Source organism: Stegodyphus dumicola, chromosome 1 (genome assembly GCF_044657685.1).
Source record: "Stegodyphus dumicola isolate Sdum_Otavi_A_Nest chromosome 1, ASM4465768v1".
NCBI classification, from domain to species: Eukaryota; Metazoa; Arthropoda; class Arachnida; order Araneae; family Eresidae; genus Stegodyphus; species Stegodyphus dumicola.
The window spans coordinates 148,151,357-148,171,760 of NC_140768.1; the positions used below are offsets into that span (position 1 = coordinate 148,151,357).

At 31.3% G+C, this 20,404-nt stretch overlaps 1 long non-coding RNA gene across 1 annotated transcript; it reads right to left on the reverse strand.

Annotated features, from left to right (window-relative positions):
* Window positions 1-10,019: 10,019 nt before the first annotated feature.
* On the reverse strand, window positions 10,020-19,811 carry LOC146999316 (uncharacterized). Its single transcript, XR_015042551.1, has 3 exons — window positions 19,696-19,811; window positions 17,080-17,169; window positions 10,020-10,242 (listed from the first exon to the last, which is right to left on the reverse strand). It is a non-coding gene; the product is annotated as an uncharacterized LOC146999316 (long non-coding RNA).
* Window positions 19,812-20,404: the final 593 nt, after the last annotated feature.

The following is a 20,404-nucleotide window of genomic DNA, read 5'->3' on the forward strand; positions in this document are numbered from 1 at the left end:
AATATCACAGCTTAAAAACAGAAAATAAGTCTATAACAGTTTCAAAGAAAAATGTAAAAATACAATGCAAAAATTTATTCCATCATAACAAAAATGTGCCCACCAGTGCTTGAGCACTAAAGTTGCTCAAAGCTGGTAGTTTGACCTGACTACATTTCTAGGTAAACAGATTGGCTTTGCATGTGTAATGAAGATACGAGTGAGTGTCTTTTAGAAAGGTCCTGTATGAAAGCGTGCTTCTGCTTATACAAATAGCTCTCAAATACTTTGCCATAAACAAATCATGCAGACCAAGCCAAATCAAATTAAAATAAAAATTACAATAAAATAAATCAAACTATTACTAAATAAGTAAATTAAAAAGTATGTAATTTGAGTTTAGCTGTAATTCTGTAAAATGTCCTATGCATTATATGTTTTTTTCAAGAAGGGGGGAAATTAGCTAATCTAGAATCAACATTATTGTTAAACATATTAGTTGAATAACTGTATTGCTCTTACATGAGTAACAGATTTTACATGTTCCATTATTTACATGCTTTACAGATTTTATATGCCTCATTATTTACATAGCTTACAGGTGTTAAGGGGTGTTGGAATCCCAAAATCTTCAAAAAATTGTAATTTCGGATTTTTGCATTTTCAAATTCTTTACACTTTTATCTTTCTAAAAATACCATTCTTTAATATCTATGAAAATTAGAACTGTAAAAAAAATCTAGTTTTAATTTGTTATCTACTGCTTTGATCAATGAGGATTTTTACATAAAAACGCGTTTTTCTCCAAATGTGATTTTTTTATACTCGACGTACCTTTTCTGAGGAACTACTGCTCACAGGTATCTAAACTTTTTATATCTTATTTATTAGGTTCCCTAATATTTACTGAAATGAGCTTTTTGTAATAAACTTAGAAAAAAAAATTAAAATTTTTTTTTGTGTGAGAAAAGTGCTAAATTTTACTATGCTTAACAAAATATTCTGTAATTTACTCTAAAATTCAAAATGCTTCAAAAGCTCATTTCAGTATAATCAGATAGGTATACTTTAATTACAGAAAAAATTTCAAGCTGGTATCTACAGCAAATTTTGAGAAAAGGTACATCGAAAATAGCCAATTTAATATTGTCAGTATAGGGGTTTCTGATACCCCTTAAATACCTCATTTTGTTTTTATTTGGTAAAAAAGGGGGATAATAAATTTCAATGCAAAACATTTTGATAGGTAGCTATGTATACTACTTATGATATGAGATCAATATTCAACTATCATATAAATACTATTCGTAATATACATAAAATTTAATTTTTATAAGCCTCTGTAGTCAACCCTCTAAGGTATAATATAGCATGGCTTACGTAATACTTTTTGCAATACAATGTATTGTGGAATGTGAAACATGAATACAGAAACATATTAAGTGCAAAGGACATAGAGAATAAAATGCCATTTTAATCATAGATATTTACAAGAAATATTACTTGATATTTATCAGAATTGTTCAGATGAACTGTTACTAACTGCAATACATGCATCACAATGACAAAGAAGTGATTGGCATATCCTCCTCAGACCCGAGACAAAAATAAAAGCTTGATATTTTGTAACAGGTATTTAAATAGTTGTTTCGATCACTTTGATGTAGAAAAGTGCAATAATTTTTTTTTTTTTAGTTTATGAAACCTAGGGGGGGGATGTATCACATGTGATACATTAGGAACAAGGCACTACAATCAGAATCTTCTTAAGTATTAAGCAAGATTGAAGTAATTAATTTAATCTTAGTCTTTAATCACACAATACATACAATTTATAAATTCAACACGAAAATTAAGTTTTATTGGCGTTGTAGGTACATATTGTTATTATTATTTATATTCGTGAAATGCCTTGAAACAATTTCTACTAGTTGTAAAGCATAGAAAAACCTTGCAGTCTGTACATTGTACATTTGTTAAGGCCGAGCAGTTCTCATTCCTGCACCTACTTCGATGAGTTCTATCCCCAACCATTTCAGGCATGTGCCTAGCTTCATTGTTACGAGCTGCTTGATGTGGAATGCAAGTTGTAACTCTGCGTTTTGGAAGGGGTTCATCATTTTCATCTTCGGCTAGCGAAGGAATGGGAGATGGCTTCTTCAGTAAGCCGTGGATGAGTGTATTTGCAATACTGAGTCTAAACGCAAAGTAGTCCAGAATGTTCTTCTTAGGTTCCCCTAATTCTGTCATAGTATTTCTGTATGCGAGCCATGCACTCGACATGGTAAAGTCGATCATATGCAAAATGACTCGTACTGTCCATTTCTTGGTTCGGTGCTTCATTCTGTAGAAACTAATGGTACGGTCCAGATGATCGACGCCCCCCCCCCATGTAATCGTTGTAATTTTTTACAATATGAGGGCAATCAACTTCTTGTCCGTTTTCGACCATCTTTTGCATTTTGTGATGGGAGTTTCTCCATGCTCACTGGACATCAGCAAAACACTTTTATTGTCGAACCATTTCACAAGGGAAATTTTTTGATCCACTCTCACAACTTGATCTATTGACCCTCGGCCTTCTCGTCTCATTTCTGAATCTGACTTTAGTTGTGTCAATTTCGGAACTTTATTTTTCATAAGAGTGCCAGTTAAATGCAATTCTCTATTCAGAAGGAAGTCAAGAAGCAATTCTGAAGTGAAATACCGGTCCAGGAGCCGGGAAATAATGAGTCCGAAAGCTTCAGAACAACTTTTCCTCCCAAGTCAAGAAAACTTGTATCCTCTGGAGATGTAACATCAGTTCCCTTTCCTTCATAAAAGATGAAATCTAAAGGCAAACCGCACGAAGAGCACATTACAAAAACTTTTATTCCTACTGGGTTTGGCTTTCCTCTGACATACTGTCGCATAGAAACCTGTCCATGAAAAGGGATAATCTGTTCATCAATTGAAACAATTTTTGGCCTTTTTTGCTTCAAGCAACGTTCTCGTATTTTATTTAGCATTGGCCTGACTTTCCAAAATTTATCTTTTTCCTTTATTTCCTTTGCGACATCATTATCATTTAAAACTTTCAAATTGTTGCGAATTTGAAAAAAACCTATCCCTAGAAATATTGTCAGCTATAATGGGTATCCGTGTGGACCTTTCCCATATCATTTTTATCCTGGGATACCCATAGCAGGACAAAAGAAGACTGCAGCCTATGAATGTTATCATTTCCTCTTTTGATGCATTAATACTCTTGCCAGTACGTGTTACGAATCGAATGTTACTGAAATTTGCCAAATCTTCAAAAAAGCATTCATCTAAATATTCCATAAAATATTCAATGGGTGCAGTACTTTGATATTCAAAGCATCCTACCTCCTGAAAATCAAATGAAACTGGATTGAACTTATCTGTGTGTATTCCCCATTGAGTTGGAGCAGAAAAGTCAAAAGTTACATCCTGATCTTCATCAACATCATCCATCTCACATCCATTATCGCTTTGATAATCATCTTCATCTGACAGTGAACTCAAATCAGAATCATCGCGATTCATCAGCTCTAAAATTTCATCTAGTGTCAAATATTTCACTGAAAAAAAAAATACTTATTAAATAAAAAATTATCCGGAAAAAATGGGTAAAAATGGAATGCAAACACCTCAACTAAAGATTTGAATTCAAGAAATACTTTTATCAATCTTCAAATCCCCCCAAAATATAACTAAAAATTAAAACAAAATTGACTTAAAAAGTGTGTTCATAAGTGATTGGGTCCCATAGTATCACAAGTGATACAAACAAATTTCACAAGTCATTATACTTTAATATTTCAGTAAAAATTTCTTTTTTTGCTGTTAACTAGTAAAAAGTACATATACAAAGAGAAAGCATATTTTAAAAATAGTTTAATATTTGTATATAAACAAGAAAAAAATACTTACTTCGACGACGTGCAGACATTTTGTTTTGATTCAGAGATGCTACTAGAAATCGCTATCATGGACAAGTACTGCCATCTGTTGACTAAACGAGGAAAATATATGAGGTATTTCACTTTGTATCTTATGTGATACAACCGGTCCCAAATTTGTTTTTGCAGCTCAGCCTTTCCAAAAAATTATGAAACTTTTGTATCACATGTGATACAAGGGAACCGAGGAGGATATACTTTGAGAGCTATTCAGCAAGACTCTGCTGCAGTGATGCTAATTAGCTGACAAGGTCTGCAGTAGCATCAATCTCAGTTTCGTAAACAAAATCCACTGTCATTGTAATGCATGAAGTTTACATTACCTATTTGTACAATCCATTTATAATAATTCTCAAATATCTTGCTGTAATCATAAACAATTACCAAGGACTTCAGTTTACTTAGTTAAATTAAATAAATCATGAAGGAAATACTGCAAAATTTTCACTATCACATTCTGTAAGTTGGAGATGATTTATATTTATGACAATTAAAATCAAAAATGAAACAAAATATTTTTAGTTTATTCTTATAGCATTTAAATCCACTTTTATTAACTGCATACATCATTATTTTATGACACCAGGAAATATTAATTTATTAAAATTTATTGAGACTTCTCAGCTCATAATGCATTATACATATATAAAATACTGTAAAGATGAGGAAATGTTTAATGCAAATTACTCTTCCCATTACATAATGCATGTAACTAAATATGTGTTTAAATACTACAAAATATGTATCCTTCTAGAAGGTTTAATGAAATTTTTATATTTATACCGCAGTTAAAAAATGAAATACAATACTATAGCATTTTGAACAATTAAGACTTGAGAGCATTACCATGTCTAACAGCACACAAATTTCTCGCATACATATTTCCAAAACGTTATTATTATTTCTAATTCGTACAATAAATACTAAAATATTAAATGTGCTATAAACTAAATATCAGACTTAAGCTACAAATGTCCCAGAACAAATATACTGCAAATATGTTTAGTCTTAGAACTTGGGTCGGTTTAAGCCAGATATTTCTAGCAACTGTGAAGTAAAACTGCCAATCTATGGGCAAATTTAAAGTTCCTCTGAATTCAGATTACTGTACATAACTATGAATATGATATGAAAGTACACATTGTGCTACGATATGAAAGCACACATTGCAAGAGAGAAAGTACAGGAAAATATTTATACATTTCTTGCAGTCAATGCACATAAAACAAATATACTAAAAAGCTATAGAATAAAGCATGTTTGAACATCGATGAGTACAGGGAAGCATAACAAAGCAAATGAAAACAGAAAATAAAGCATTAAATAAATATTTACAGGTGCAAGACACTTATTTTTACTTATATTATCAATATTTTATATTTATTCAATTATGTGCTATTTCTAATTTAATACTCTTTGCTTGATAAGCAAACAGCAAACATAATAATATTTTCCGAATACGTATCCCGATCTGCTGCTACGGATAATCCCTAAGCAGGGAAAAAGTATCACGCTGTCCTCCTAGAAGTACGTCATCGGATGACAACCATTACATGGTCTACCATACTAAGCTGTTTCTCTCCGATTTGGCGTTAAGGCTGTTCTCCAAACCTTATCCCAATCCTCTCATATAATATGTTGTTAACTTTTGATTACATGATACTACAAGCATTTTCTTTAGATTTGTCCTACAAGTGGTTAAAACGACTGAACACATAATTCCCACAACAATAAAAAATAAATGTTTAATTACTTTTCGATCACAACACGCTTCACAAACTACATAGTATTGTCAAACGTACATACCGATTTTTAATGTTTCTACCTTTTAGCCACTAGATGACGTATCAGAGCGCTGGAATCGCGGATATGCCTTTCCTTCGCGGTCGCCGCTTTTTCAGATGGCCCAGACTTTCCTTTCCACAAGCGTCTAGCCCCTCAGATACTAGTTTCCTCCCGATTCCTCCCTGATCATTTGCGCAGATTCACGCGCAGCGTGTTTACTCCAAGAAGCTCGGCGTGGTCAAAGCCGATTTTCTTAAAATGGCGTGCTTTTAAAACGTTACGAACTCGATGCTCATTACCGAGTGTAAATTAATTTCTTTTGTTAGTTTTTCTGAAATAGTTTTCTTTTTAATTGGTATACATATTTATTTGTTCAGATGTTTTATTATAAATCTTTACATAAAGGAAGAATTCATGATTTATTCATCTACAGATCATTGCCCAAAGCTATTAGAGATACAGATATCAAAACTTAGGAGCTTATTCCTTTTGTACCGAAGATGTCATTTAAGAAGCGATTTTTTAAGATTCGGTGGCCATCACGTGTTTTTATGCTTTTTCATATAAGGAAGAAACAGATGTACATAAGGTTATTGCTTTAAAATGTATGGAATATGAATACCTAAAAACCAATTTCAAACGTTTTCAAAATTCGGCCCCTAAGGGGGGGGAGGAATGTGTTCTTTACATATTCCTTCATATCTCAGATATCCATAAGACAAACTTATGAATTATTGCTGTAAAATGTAAGGAATACAAATAAATGCTGACATCAACATGTGTGGGGAGGGGGACTGATTGGCATAAAATACAAGTTTACTTAATGTACAAGTAAGCCATATTTAAGGTACAGGAATACCAGGTATGTAAAGCTAGTTAGCATTAAAAAAAATTAAGGTTTCTACTTTTTAATGTTATTAATAATTAAAACCCCAAAATAAAAATGTAGCAGCATGTGGCAATTCACAAAACTGTGATGAGATTGTTACAATGTTCAGTTAGTTTTAAACAATTCTAAACATAATAAAATGGCCAGTGCACAACATGTGAATGCACATGGGGTTGAATAATTAGAAAATAAAAAACTTGACAAATATTAAGTAGTAGAAAATATTGCTTACTGTTCAAATTTGGGATCGACTCAGTTTCTCCAAAATATATTTATCTACATTAAAACGTTTGGTAATAATCTATTGACTGAATAGTATAAAAGTCAATGAATGATTGATTATATGGACAATATTTGGTATTGTTGAACTTGGGGGGGGGGGAAAGAAGACAGTAATGCAAGGAGGATGAACAAAAATAGACTTACTCATTAATCACAGAATACATCAGCTTATCACGAGGACCTGAGATAAAGGTTCAAAACTCTGTTCTGACCTTCTACATCTGTTCCTGATCATTTTAAGGATCAGAGTTGGAATTATCTTATTATTAAAGAGAAGTTCTGAAGAATGAGAGAGAGAAACTATTATATAAATAAGAAAAAAATATCATCTGACACATATAAAACACTTACAGGCATTCATTATTAGATGTTCAGATTTTGAGCGTGAAGGTGCATTTGCCCCTCGCTTCCTATTTTAACTTCTCTAATTTTTCTTGTCCTTTATGCTTGATCAGATAGCCTGGCTCAGTAAAAGTAGGCGGCCAGTGCAACTCTGATTAAAAATCCAGTTATAACCACGTGCAGTGCTGATACCCACATAGCACAAAAACATCCTTGGGATATCCCAAGGATGTTGCTCGCGGGATATGCGCACATCCTCAGGACATCCCGGATTATCCCGCGAACCTCCTAAACACCTCCTCCCGAGTGCTTAATGTCACATCCCGGGATATCCTCAGGACATCCTAACCAAGTCCCATCGACAGCGTGCGGGATGTTATTAGGATATGAACTCCTACTTACTACATCCTCAGGGCATCCCGGGATATCCCACAAACCTCCTAAGCACATCCCATTATATCCTAAAAACATCCTATCTATGTCCCATCGACAGCATATGGGATGTTATTAGGATTTAAAGTCCTACTTACTACATCCTCAGGACATCCCGTAATATCCCAATTTCCTCCTAAACTCATCCTCCTGAGCGCTTAATGTCACATCCCAGTATATCCTTAGGACATCCTAGCTACGTCCCACCGACAGCGTATGGGATGTTATCAGGATTTGAAACACTAGTTACAATATCCCTATAACCTCTTAAATACATACTCTCAACTGCTTAGTGTCACATCCCAGTATATATACAGAGGGAAATTCCAGTGAAAGTATGTGAAGGTGTGATGATCTAAAACCTGCTTTTTTTTACACAGATAGTCTCAAATCGTTCTCCTATGGTTACTATGGAAAAATCAGAAATGTTGAAAATATTTATACAACTTTTGTTTTTAAATCTGAATTTGTGAATATATTAAAACTAAGCAAGGAAATTAAAATGAATTATTAATACAAAATATTAAAACTGAAAATTTTGCTTTTATTTTTAAGATATTAAAAATCTTTTGATAATTTTTAAACATCCAATAGCCCCCAAATTGAATTATTCATAATTAAATTATTTTACAAAATCAGTTTCTAATTTCAGTTAATTTGTATTAAAAATTTAATAAAATTACCCATTTAATAATCTTTACATAAATGAATCATCTTTCTTTAAAACATGTAAGGGATTTATAGTGTTTTGATGACACTGTTGGGAAATTGTTAAAAGGAATAAATTGTATTTTTAAAACTAAATCAATTCCTAGCCTCAGAATAAATAAATATGTTTTCGTAACATGAGAATGCTGCAGGCTTTTTTATATATTTAATATTTAGTTGTAAAAATTTGACATTATGTTAACAATTCTTTATATCATTCAAAAGGTAACTCAAGAAACTCTTCTAAAATTCTATCTTTCTGCTCACACAATTAAAAAAAAAATCTGAATGGCCTCAGATTTTAGCAGTCACTGAAAGAGTTTATGAATGCATAGATTATCAATACAGATGGGGCAGTGGAAATAGCAAAACATTTTATAAGATACTGACACCAGAAAGTTATATATCTTCTATATATTTGAAAAATGAAGAAATATATCATGTAATTATGCAGAAATATTAAAATGTTTTCAATTATATATATCATGAATTAAATGCATTTTAAATCTATCAGATTAAAAATTAAGAAAAGCATTGTTAAAAACTGTGTGTAATGCTTTTAAATAGCTTGGCTTGTTAGTCAATAATATATTAGATTTCAAAGGTAAATATGTTAAATTTTGCCAAATGGCAAGACTTGAATGAAAAGCGAAACAAGTTTACGACTGACGATATGAAGTCACGTTTCAAAACTAATAGCCCTTTTAGATTAAAAAAAAAAAAAGTTCTGAAAATAATTTGCAATGGTTCATTGGTATTATTTTACGCAAAATTCAGTAAAATGAAATTTACCCGTTGAAATCAGCACCAAATTAAACTTTGTAAATTCTAGCGCATGTTAAAGGTTGTCTCATCCAGAATTTTATTACTAACGATTCATTTCAGAGCAAAATAAAACAGTAATTGCCATTTATATGACAATCAATATCAAAAATTTAAATCTGCATTTTACGCAACATAGAAAAACTTCAAAAGATCTACTGTTTACCATGCAATTAAGGCATTTTATTCTGCTATCAACTCTACCAATTATTAATTCCATTAAGTATATTCAGTTTACTCTTTCTGCTCAATATATGCAATGTAAAATTTTCCATAAATTTATTAATTCATTTTATTTTGAGGTGAGCTTTTATTCAACTCTCAATGTCAACGAGAATGTTTAGTTCATTTTTTATTCGGTCTCAAAAGAGAAATCAAAATACGTGGATTTATGTACATGTATTTATGAATCAAAATACGTGAGAAATCACAGTGAGAAAAGCACTGCTACCTTAAACTGTGATTATATATAACAAATGCAGTGAATTATAGTTAAAAAATAGTGAAAATATTTATATTTCTGAACTATTTCATATATAACATTTTCAGTTTCGCATATGTGGCAATTTAAGAATTTTTTTACGTATACCAATTTTTTGTATCTTCAAGGAAAGCTTATTCTTTCACCTTTAGTATATAAGTAATGGTAATTTACCAGATAAAATTACTTAATGGGGAATACAGAAAAATATCTAACCACTTACCTTTGTGACTTCATCTGCAAAGAGACTAGAAAGGTAGTTCAGCTAAATCTGCTATAATAAATATTTATAATAATGCTAAATTATGCAATATCTATTAATATGACAAATTTTTGTAAAGCTATTTATTTGGATGAAAAATAAACACATTCAGAAATTTATGGCACTATATTATGATTAACAGAGGAAAAACACTTTTCAAAATTCAAAATAGTTTTTAGTAATCCAATTTATCACATTTTATTTGAATTCATGAAAAACAATCTTATATCCATGTATTCTTATGTATATAAGAACTCTTGATAAATTGGATCTCTGTCATTGCCTTTCACAGCACCTAAAATAAAAAAAACACTCACAATTACTATATGTGAATATAATTCATAATTAAATTTAAATAAATGACTATTAGAATGCAAATTAAAGGAAGCATTTAAAATATTTTAACATTTAGTACCTATAAACAGAGTAGCAATTATTTGATTTTTCGATTATAGTAAAATAAACATGGGGGATGCCTTTTAAAATTTTTTATGTCAGAAAATAAACTCAAACCACCAGCTGAACATATGAGCAGTTTTATCAATCAGCCACTGGTAGGTAACCTGGATACTGAATCAACATACAAAGTTGCCAAGATAAAGAGAGAAACAAAATTATGATAATCACATCTTACCTATTCATAAAACTATTTTAAATTTAATGTGTAGGCAAGTCCAAAAAGAGTGAGAATGAATTTATTTTGCAACACAAAGTAAAGTCTTGCAGGAGCAAAAAAAACTTCTCATGAGAGTGGCAAGTAAAAAATAATTAACTGCATCTAGTAACATTTATCTGATAACACATAAGTAATTGTTAGCTACGTGCAGAAAATAAAATCTGATCAGGGGCATAGCTAGAGGGGGGCAAGGGGGGGCATCTGTCCCCGGGTGCAGAATCCAAGGGGCGCCAAACTAATGTTAGAACATTTTAGAATTAAATGTGTTCCATCCTTGGCAAGCAGTAGGGGGCACGAAATCTTCAGTTGTCCCTGAGCCCTGAAAACCCTAGCTGTGACTCTGAATCTGATCATGTTAATGCAATTTTAAACTTTTGAATTCAACTGCAGAAATTTACCAAAGAAGTACTTGTAACAGTAGTAAATGAAGATGTGGCTAATCTTTACTGTATGGTACACCTTGGTTTCTGTCTGAAAAAAGATCGCAAAGTGGTATTGGTTGTTTGTGAAATGTGGAAAAAACTTTTTTTGTCAATAAAAAGGAGTTATTTCTGCAAATATTGCCAACGTGCTGTGATAAATTTAGTTTTGTGCTACTTTTTTTAATAGTAAACCTTTTGTACGGTCCCAGGTTTTTGGGTTTTACCATTCTTTTCAATTGATGTGTTTGGTTGCATGGAAGTGGTATGGTCTTGTATTTTGAACATGCTATTTATTATTTTGGTGTGGGTACCATCGTTTGAGTATGTCTGAGGTGACTAAGAGACGAAAAATTTAATTGAATTGCTTACCTGGAGGATGGTGGTGGGAAGCCTAAACATATGCATGTGAAAAAAAAGGTATGTTAAAAAAATGACGTTTCATTTATTTTTTTTGTCTCTGTGTGTTAATTTTTGTTAGAAGATTTGTTGTTTAATGTTTTTATGTTAGGGAATATGTATTTTTGGTAATTTATTCCTCTCTGTTTGTGTATTTTTGGTTGTCTGTGTGTTAAGACAGTGGCGAATTTTTTCTGGTAACTATGATATTTTTAACTTTCTGATTTTCTTAAAGTGAAAATAGATCAATGTGTACATGGACAAAGTTAAGGCAGTGCACAATGCCCAGTTTGTGCAGTTCTCTGTTTTAATAGGTCGATGTGTACATGAACACAGAGTTTGTGTATGTCTTTGACTTCTTATTTTGGTTTTGTGTAGCGGCCACCTTGAAATTGGTGCCGATCCTCTCAGGTGACGATCTTGATATAAAAAAAAAAAAGAAACGATTCGCCAAGGGTTACAGTAAAGTAAATTTTTACCAAAGATGTTCTACCATAATCACCATTTCAGTGGTTTAAACACTAGTGGAGCAGTATGCAGAGATGAAGATTTGAGTTTTGTTTACACAGTATGATGGTATAGGCACTCCAGCCATTACAGTGAACAAAATAATAATAAACATAGCCACAATAATTGTCTATAAATATTGATGTATAACACTGCATTAACAAATATATTTCTTATGCTAGTACAGTCAAAAGTCGTTAATTCTATAAACAGACATAATTTCTTGTTTAGTTACAAAGTTCGGCTGTTCAAGTCCTATAATTGCTGTGTTGAGAATACCGACTAATTTGTTAATCGAAATGTTTTCGTTTTCAATAACCTCTGGGTCACTTTCTTCACTATCGGAAGCGAATTATAATGACGAGGAATTTGATTTAAATCATATCAAAGACGGAGTACATCGAAATGAAATACTACACTTAGTACGGAATTATAAACCAAATAAAATAAAAACATCTGCCCTGAAGATAAGGATAGTGCTGAGAGATCAACTTCCAATCCGCCGCGTGAAATTGATAAACAAATTTCGGATTTCAAAACATACTTTCGCTTTGTAGGTACAAATTACATATTAGTAAATATATATCGGAAATTCTAGTTGACATAATCTTTCTAATCTATCATAATCTAATAATAACGTTTCTGCCCCCCCCCCTCTGCTGCAGAGCAGCGTGAAATTGATAAACAGATTTCGTATTTCAAAACATACTTTCGCTTTGTAGTAAATATATAATGCTCAATGAAACACAACATAACTATGAACTTATTGAAATACAACACAATAGTCAGAGTGCTATTGGTACTTTTCTGTTATTGGGACTGAATTCAAAATATACTAGGCATGTATGTAGTCTGTATGTGCGAGTGTGCACACACATACATGCAAACATATGCACACACATACACTTTTTAATTCAGTACAATAACAGAAAAGCACCCTTTTGTTTTAGTGTAATAAAGATGAAACTAATTTACCATTTTCAAAAAATTATCATAAACTAACATATTAGACCAACTGCTTCAATAGATGTCATAAAATTTTCAAAATAACCAAACTTTGGCAACCATGCACTTAACAATTGGTCAAATTTTAACAACTAACATTACAGTTTTCATATATATTCTATGTAAAAGTTTACAATTAGGTGCCCCTTGTTTCTTGGCAATTCTTTTTTGACGCCAAGATCGGCGCCAGGAAGGCACAATTTCAAGAAGGCCGCTACAGAAAACCAAAATAAGAAGTCAAAGAATTGCACAAACTCTGTGTCCATGTACACATCGATCTGTTTTCACTTAAACCAAAATAGGAAGTCAAAGAATTGCACAAACTCTGTGTCCATGTACACATCGATCTGTTTTCACTTAGAATTACACAAACTAGGCATTGCGCACTTAAACTTGTCCATGTACACATCAATCTATTTTCATTTAAATAAAATCCGGAAGTTAAAATAAAGTTAAAACTATCATGGTAATGAGAAGTGAGGTTTCATCGCCAAAATTTTTTTTAAAATGTTGCTAACCGAAGGGGCACAAAATTCTACACTAAAGCCATTGTTTTAACTTTGTTTTAGCTTCCTGATTTTTTAAAAATGAAAATAGATTGATGTGTACATGGACAAATTTAAGGCAGTGTGCAATGCCTAGTTCGTGCAAATCTGGGATGTTTTTTTAAGTGAAAACAGATCGATGTGTACATGGACACAGTTTGTTCAATTCTTTGACTTTTTATTTTGGTTTTTGTGTAGCGGCCATCTTGAAATTGTGCCTTCCTGACACCGATCTTGGAATCAAAAAAGAATCACCAAAAGCAAGGGGTACCCAATTGTAAACTTTTACTGTTGTTACAAATAGTGTTACCAGAAGGCATTTTAATTTAAAAACCTGTAGAAAAAATGCTAATCTTTGTCAACATCATGCAGGAGCTGTTCTAAAACCTAGAAACATTCCTGGGGACTTTGTTTTCAATGTGCATTATGCTCACAATGACAATAAGTTTACGAGATCGTGCTTTGTTAGTACAATTGTTTTACAAAATACAGTCAAAAGTCGTTAATCCGGACGCGTCGGGACTTCGGCGATTCCGGATTATAGATCATCAGTTTAAATCTGGTAAGATGGCATGCAGAAATTATAAAATTAAAAATATGAAACCGTAATTTATGAAATAAAGAACAATTATGATTTAAAGGGTATCAAAATTTACAAAAAAAAAAAAAAAAAAAAAGCTTAATATTTATTTGTTTACTTTATTAAACATTTCGGTACTATTCGGTTTTGAGGGCCGTAAAAAAAATTGCAGCGAAAATGTATGTGCAAAAGCGCCAAATCTAGCGTACGCGCTGATTTCAGATTGCGTAAGTTTATATGGTTCTATATTTCTTAAGACGCCATTGAAATACTAGTTTAATTTTTAAATCCTTTTTGATTTCTTTTTCTTTTTTTCTTTTTTTTTTCTTTTTTGATATCCTATGGATTTAACAATTTGGCAATTGTCCATGACGAAAAGTCGGCAGCAGAATTTTGGGTAAAGTGCAGAATGCCCCACTGCTTGACGCGTTTTTAAGAACTGCACATACTCGGTATCCATGTGCACATCGACCTATTTTCACTTAAAAAAAATCCTAGAATTGCACAAAAATGGCACTGAGCACACCCTTTACTTTATCTATGTACACATCAAGCTATTTTCACTTAAAAAGTAAAAGAAAATTGACAAAAATATAATTGTTTTTACCCTTGTAAAAAGTGGCGAACAAATAAGTAAGCGATTCTGCACTTTACCGATAATATTTTCAAACAAAAGGCATCATTCATTATAGAAAATTACGTTTAAACAACCAACGAGATGAAATTATGCTTTAGCGATAAGTCGGTAGCGAAATAGCGATGCAGGCATCCATTCAGTTATGTTTAGCAATTTTTATATAAATTATAATAATAATGATCTGAAATAGTTATTTACTCTTTTGCTTCCATTCCATCATGTTTAGCCTTTTTCATATAAATTATAATAATAAAAAAGTATTATATGAAATTAACCTTTAATCTAAATTAAAACATCAATCTTAGATAGCTATTTACTATTATACTTCCTTTCTTGCCGCAATTATTAGGGTTGCCAGAATTATTTTTGGCAGCATTGGCATCAACAATAGTTTGGTTATTTTTTACGGCCCTCGAAAGCGAATAGTACCAACATTTCTTTCAATGTAAGTTGTTTAAGTTGCTTCGTTTTATGTGATAATACTTTCTCTTTAATTCTATAAACAGACATAATTTCTTGTTCAGTTACAAAGTTCCGCTGTTCAAGTCCTATTATTGCTGTGCCGAGAATACCCACTAATTTGTCAATCGAAATTTTTTCGTTTTCAATAACCTCTGTGACACTTTCTTCACTATCGAAAGCGAATTATAATGACGAGGAACTTGTTTTAAATCATATCAAAGACGGAGTACATCGAGATGAAATACTACATTTAGTAAGGAATTATAAGCCAAATAAAATAAAAACGTCTGCCCTGAAGATAAGGATAGTGTTGACAGATCAACTTCCAATTCATTGCGCGCTGCGGCGTCCCCCCCCCCCACCTCCGCCGCACAGCAACGTGAAATTTATAAACAGATTTCGGAATGGTCTGAGAAACGAAGGATATGGCCTTTATCCAATTTTTGCAGCAATTCACCTTTTCGTTTAATGGACTTCGCAACATACTATCGCTTTGTAGATCCTTTACATATTAGTAAATATATATCGGAAACTCTGTTTGACATTATCGAAAGTTCAAGCTTACTTTTATAAAATTGCTCTAACAGTCTGCAAAAAATAATAAGCCGGATCCAATTCGAAGATTAAGGAACAACGCAATCTGCAACATTAACTGAATTAGATAACTTTAGCTTAGCGTGTTACACATTAAACGCGCATGCGCACAAACAAATTCGCAGCCGTAAGAGTCTTACGCGCTCTCGTAAACGCCTGTGCGCATGTGTGAACGCGGCGCATGCGCAGAAAGTTTGTAGCTTTGAGGTCCGGATTATAGATCATTCCGGATTATGGGTGTCCGAATTAACGACTTTTGACTGTATATACAGAATCCTTAATCGAAGGGAAAATCAGAAGACTGTGCATGCATTTTCCTTTAACTGAAACATGGATTTAACAACCATACAAATCTCAGTCTTACGGGACATGCCACACTATGCAGATAGACAGTAAAAAGTGCTTGTGTTGTTTTTATTTGTTAAAGGTATGAAATAAATATACTTCTAGATTTAAATTTTTTCTTTTCTTGTTTTACATTTGGATTACCTATCAAAAAGTAAGGAATTTTGATATTATTACAATATCGGAGTTAAAATAACAATTATTGGACATGTTAAAGTAATGAAAATTTTAAATTAGGTTAAAAAGTAACCCTTAATGTGGCATATTTTTGAATTAAACTCTATCGACATTAAACAACAAAACGTCCCTCTTTATTAAGGACTTTTATTAAGGACTAATTTTAAATACAGAGCTATGAATGAATTTTTTCCCTTGCATGTTATAATAACTGAAACAAAATTACTGATACAGTCAAAATTCCTAAATGCAAGTACATAAAATTTACTTTAGCAATTTAAAGAGATGAGACACACTGAACACATGAATAAATTTCTATCAAAGAATAATTTATTAAATTTGGCCCATTCCATAGTAAACTTTAACCATTAGATTACATTATTACACCATGTTATCAGTTTGAAAAGCAAGTCATATGCCAGATCTTGGATGTAAAAGAAATGCACAAAATAATATACAGATTATTGAAAAATGGTGTATACCAATGTTTATAGATATGATTAAATGTAACAGAAAATTTACTGTCACAACCACATTTTTAAGTGAAATGTATTATTTTAACATTTTACAATATTTAAGGTATGGCATTAAATGCAATTATGTGCCTGGATATAAGTTAATAAATTAAAAAATAATAATAATAATAATCAAAGAATGAATGTCATGAAAAATTTCAAAAACAAGCAGAATTTAATTTAGAAGACCTTTAGACACTTATGATAAATAAATTTGAGAATTCTTCACCCAAAATTAAATTATAATTAAACTAAAACCAGTTTGACTGACCTTCTACAAAATCCTTCAGCTGCAATTTTTTCTAGCTTGAAAACCAAATTCTTCTCCACATGGTAATAACATCTTAACCAGTTGAAATTCCTGCAGAAAGTTTGATAACACAGTAATAGAATTAATAGAATAGAAAAATTAACACAAAAGTAAAGAACATCATTTAAACTTAACATTATTACAAATTTTGGTGCTTTCTGACTATCTGCAAAGCTGTGAAAATTGGCAAAATGGTTAGTTTATGGTTCATATCTACTGCTCTGTTCACAAGTAGTAATTCAAATAAGCACTTTATAAGAAACAAGAAATTTTAGGATGCACACACACAAAAATATATACATTGGGTCAATATTCACATATTTTTCATCCAATGGAATACTATTCAGAAATAAAGATTAAATATAAAGCATGTAAATACATGTGTGTGGTATGCATATTCATAGTTTGCTATTATCGTGTGCATACTCTTGCTGTTTTAACATAAGTTGAAGCTGTGAGGGCAGATGATAAGAAAGTATCAGAATTTTTCATGTATAAGAAAAGATTGCCCTGACAATAGTATCTCAATTGTTTAGCACTGACATTTACATAGCGCATTAGAAATATATAGTAATATATGCATAATAAAAAGATAATTGCATATTATTAATTCATTTTTTTAAATGCCAAACTTTAACAATTCTTTCACATATAATTAAACAGAATTCTTTCACATGAACATCTAAAATCCATTCTTAACTAAAGAATAAATAATAAAACCATGTCAATTTCTTATCAAGCCCATCATTTCCGAAATGTCTACTTCTGAAAGTTCCCAGTATTTCTCAATATATTATTAAATTACTAAACTAAGCATCAATGATTGTCATGTTCGCTAATGTGGCAATATCTTTCACACTTCATTGTTACCACAAGTAACAAGTAGGCTTCAATAAATCTTTAACTGTTACATGCTACTTTTGTCTAAAATTTGTACAAATAATAAAATTAAATGAGCTCTTTATAATATGCTCAAAGAAATAATTTTGTATGAAAATTTGTATGTTATATATTGGCCTGATTAATGATTCAGGAAATAATTCGGGTTTTCAAAGTGCTTCCAATAATTCAAATTTCAGCTTGTGTCAAAATAAAATCTATAACACAAATCTAAGCAAATTTCCTTATGAACAATGCATTTTAACATTATTCAATCACTGGCAATCACACAGTACTGATTGCTTCAATAAACATTACTGTAACTGTGTTATTTAAAAGACTGTAATGTTTTAATTATTTCCTTAATTAAAACATTACAGTCTTTTCCTCCTTCTAACACCAAAAGAAAACCCAGATAAGAAATATAAAAATACCAGTAAAAATAAATTATATTACTGAATGACACTTTACATTAATTACACTTATGCATATATTATTTTATTATAAATTATTTCAAAATCAAAGAAGAGAAGGGGGAGAAACTTTAATATTGACATTTCTAAAATGATATAAACATTAATCATTTAGTACAGTTTGTTATTTCAGGTAAAAAGAATTCACTTTTCTGGATAGCATTTATATTTCCATCTCACTTTCAATGAAACATTAAGAGAAATGCATATAATTTAAACACCAGTTTATTTTATTTATCAGACAGATTATGTCAACTCAAAAAAACCTATCAGTAAAATTCGGTAGTAATAATTCTGAATGTTAGGCAACTTGCAAGATTCAACAAAAATTATCAATACTTTTATTATAATGACAATACTACAGTAACATGAACATAAAATTAAACTGCATATAACTATAAAATAAGCCAGCATATAATAATGGTGCATTAGTTTCTAAAACAATGGGCTCGATAAAAAAATACATGTATTATGGTAGCTATTCATATTCTTCAGCTTTCCTAATATTCTCATGTTCACTTTACATAACTAAAGTATCTAAAATACAATAAAAATGCAAACAATATTTATGAGAAAATGTTAAAAGCAATCATAAGCATTTGATTGAATGACTATATTTTGTCTTCCTGCAAGTCGAATCTTAAAATGATATGCAGTTTGAAAAATGCTTAATCCTTTTATAAAATATTCAAAAAAGATTAAAAAAAGGTACTGTTCTGTTATCAGGACCGGGTTCAGAATTGTATTTATGTATGCTTGTATATTTGTATGTTTGTGTGTCTACATACATCTATGCAGATACTTACGAACACAGGTTCATACATTTCCGATTCTGGTCCCGATAAGAGAACAGTACCCCCCAAAAGATAATGTTTCAACCATACATATTTTGGACAAAACAATGCAAACTCTTATTTTTATACAATTGTTCAAACTATTTAACATAAATTTATTGCTGCAATAAAATAATAAGCAATCTGATCACACATATTATTTTGAAACTGAATGCATTAAACTAGACTAAAAAAAAATTCAGTCATAAACATTTGGATAGCAGGGCAAATTAGATATTTGAAAAGACAGCCAGCCATTGAGATACACGTAATTCACGACAGAATGGTAACAATTCATAAAGCTGTGAAACATTTAACTGTCAAAATGACATAAATAACATAAATTCGAAAAGCAAAAAAAGTAAACATACAAGTATTGCAACTGAACTTACCTTTCATGCAACAAAAATTATCCATACAAGTTAACCTCATTGCGCAGCCATTTTGGATTTCGTTTCAAATCAGACACACAGAATTTCTTTGTCAGATAGATGTTTACGGATTTGCGGAAGAATACGAGGAACTAGTAGTTTGCCGGATACAATGTGCAATGACGCGAAAGAATATAGTTCTGTAGAACTTCCTGCATTATTCCGTAATAAACAGTACTATTTCCTAATTTGTTCTTTGTCTAATTAATTAATTAATAAGGAAATAGTTAAATAATGCCGAATTCACTTTTAATGAAATGTAAAATTTTGTATGTATGGGATGACCACCTTCTATCCAATATTTCTGAGAATATAAACAAATTTTGGAATCTGAGAGTATCAGTAAATAAATATATAGAATATCGCCTCTCAAACGAGCACTTCTGAAAGTGACCAGTAGTTCTGAGATTATAAATAAATATTGATATTAAGCATTATTTCTATAAGACGACCATCTATATAAGACCAAAGTTTCTAGAATCTTGGATAGTCATCAGAGATGTATCTTTGCTGCGAAATTATCGCACGACTGTAATTCAATATCAATAATAGATCGCGCGATTGAAAAACATTTTCTGTCCTGTAATTAGAGGAAAAATATTTTCCTTATGAGGTATTTCTCCCGCTTGCCTAGCGTGCCTTCGAGGTGTAATAGTTCTGCACGCTGGGC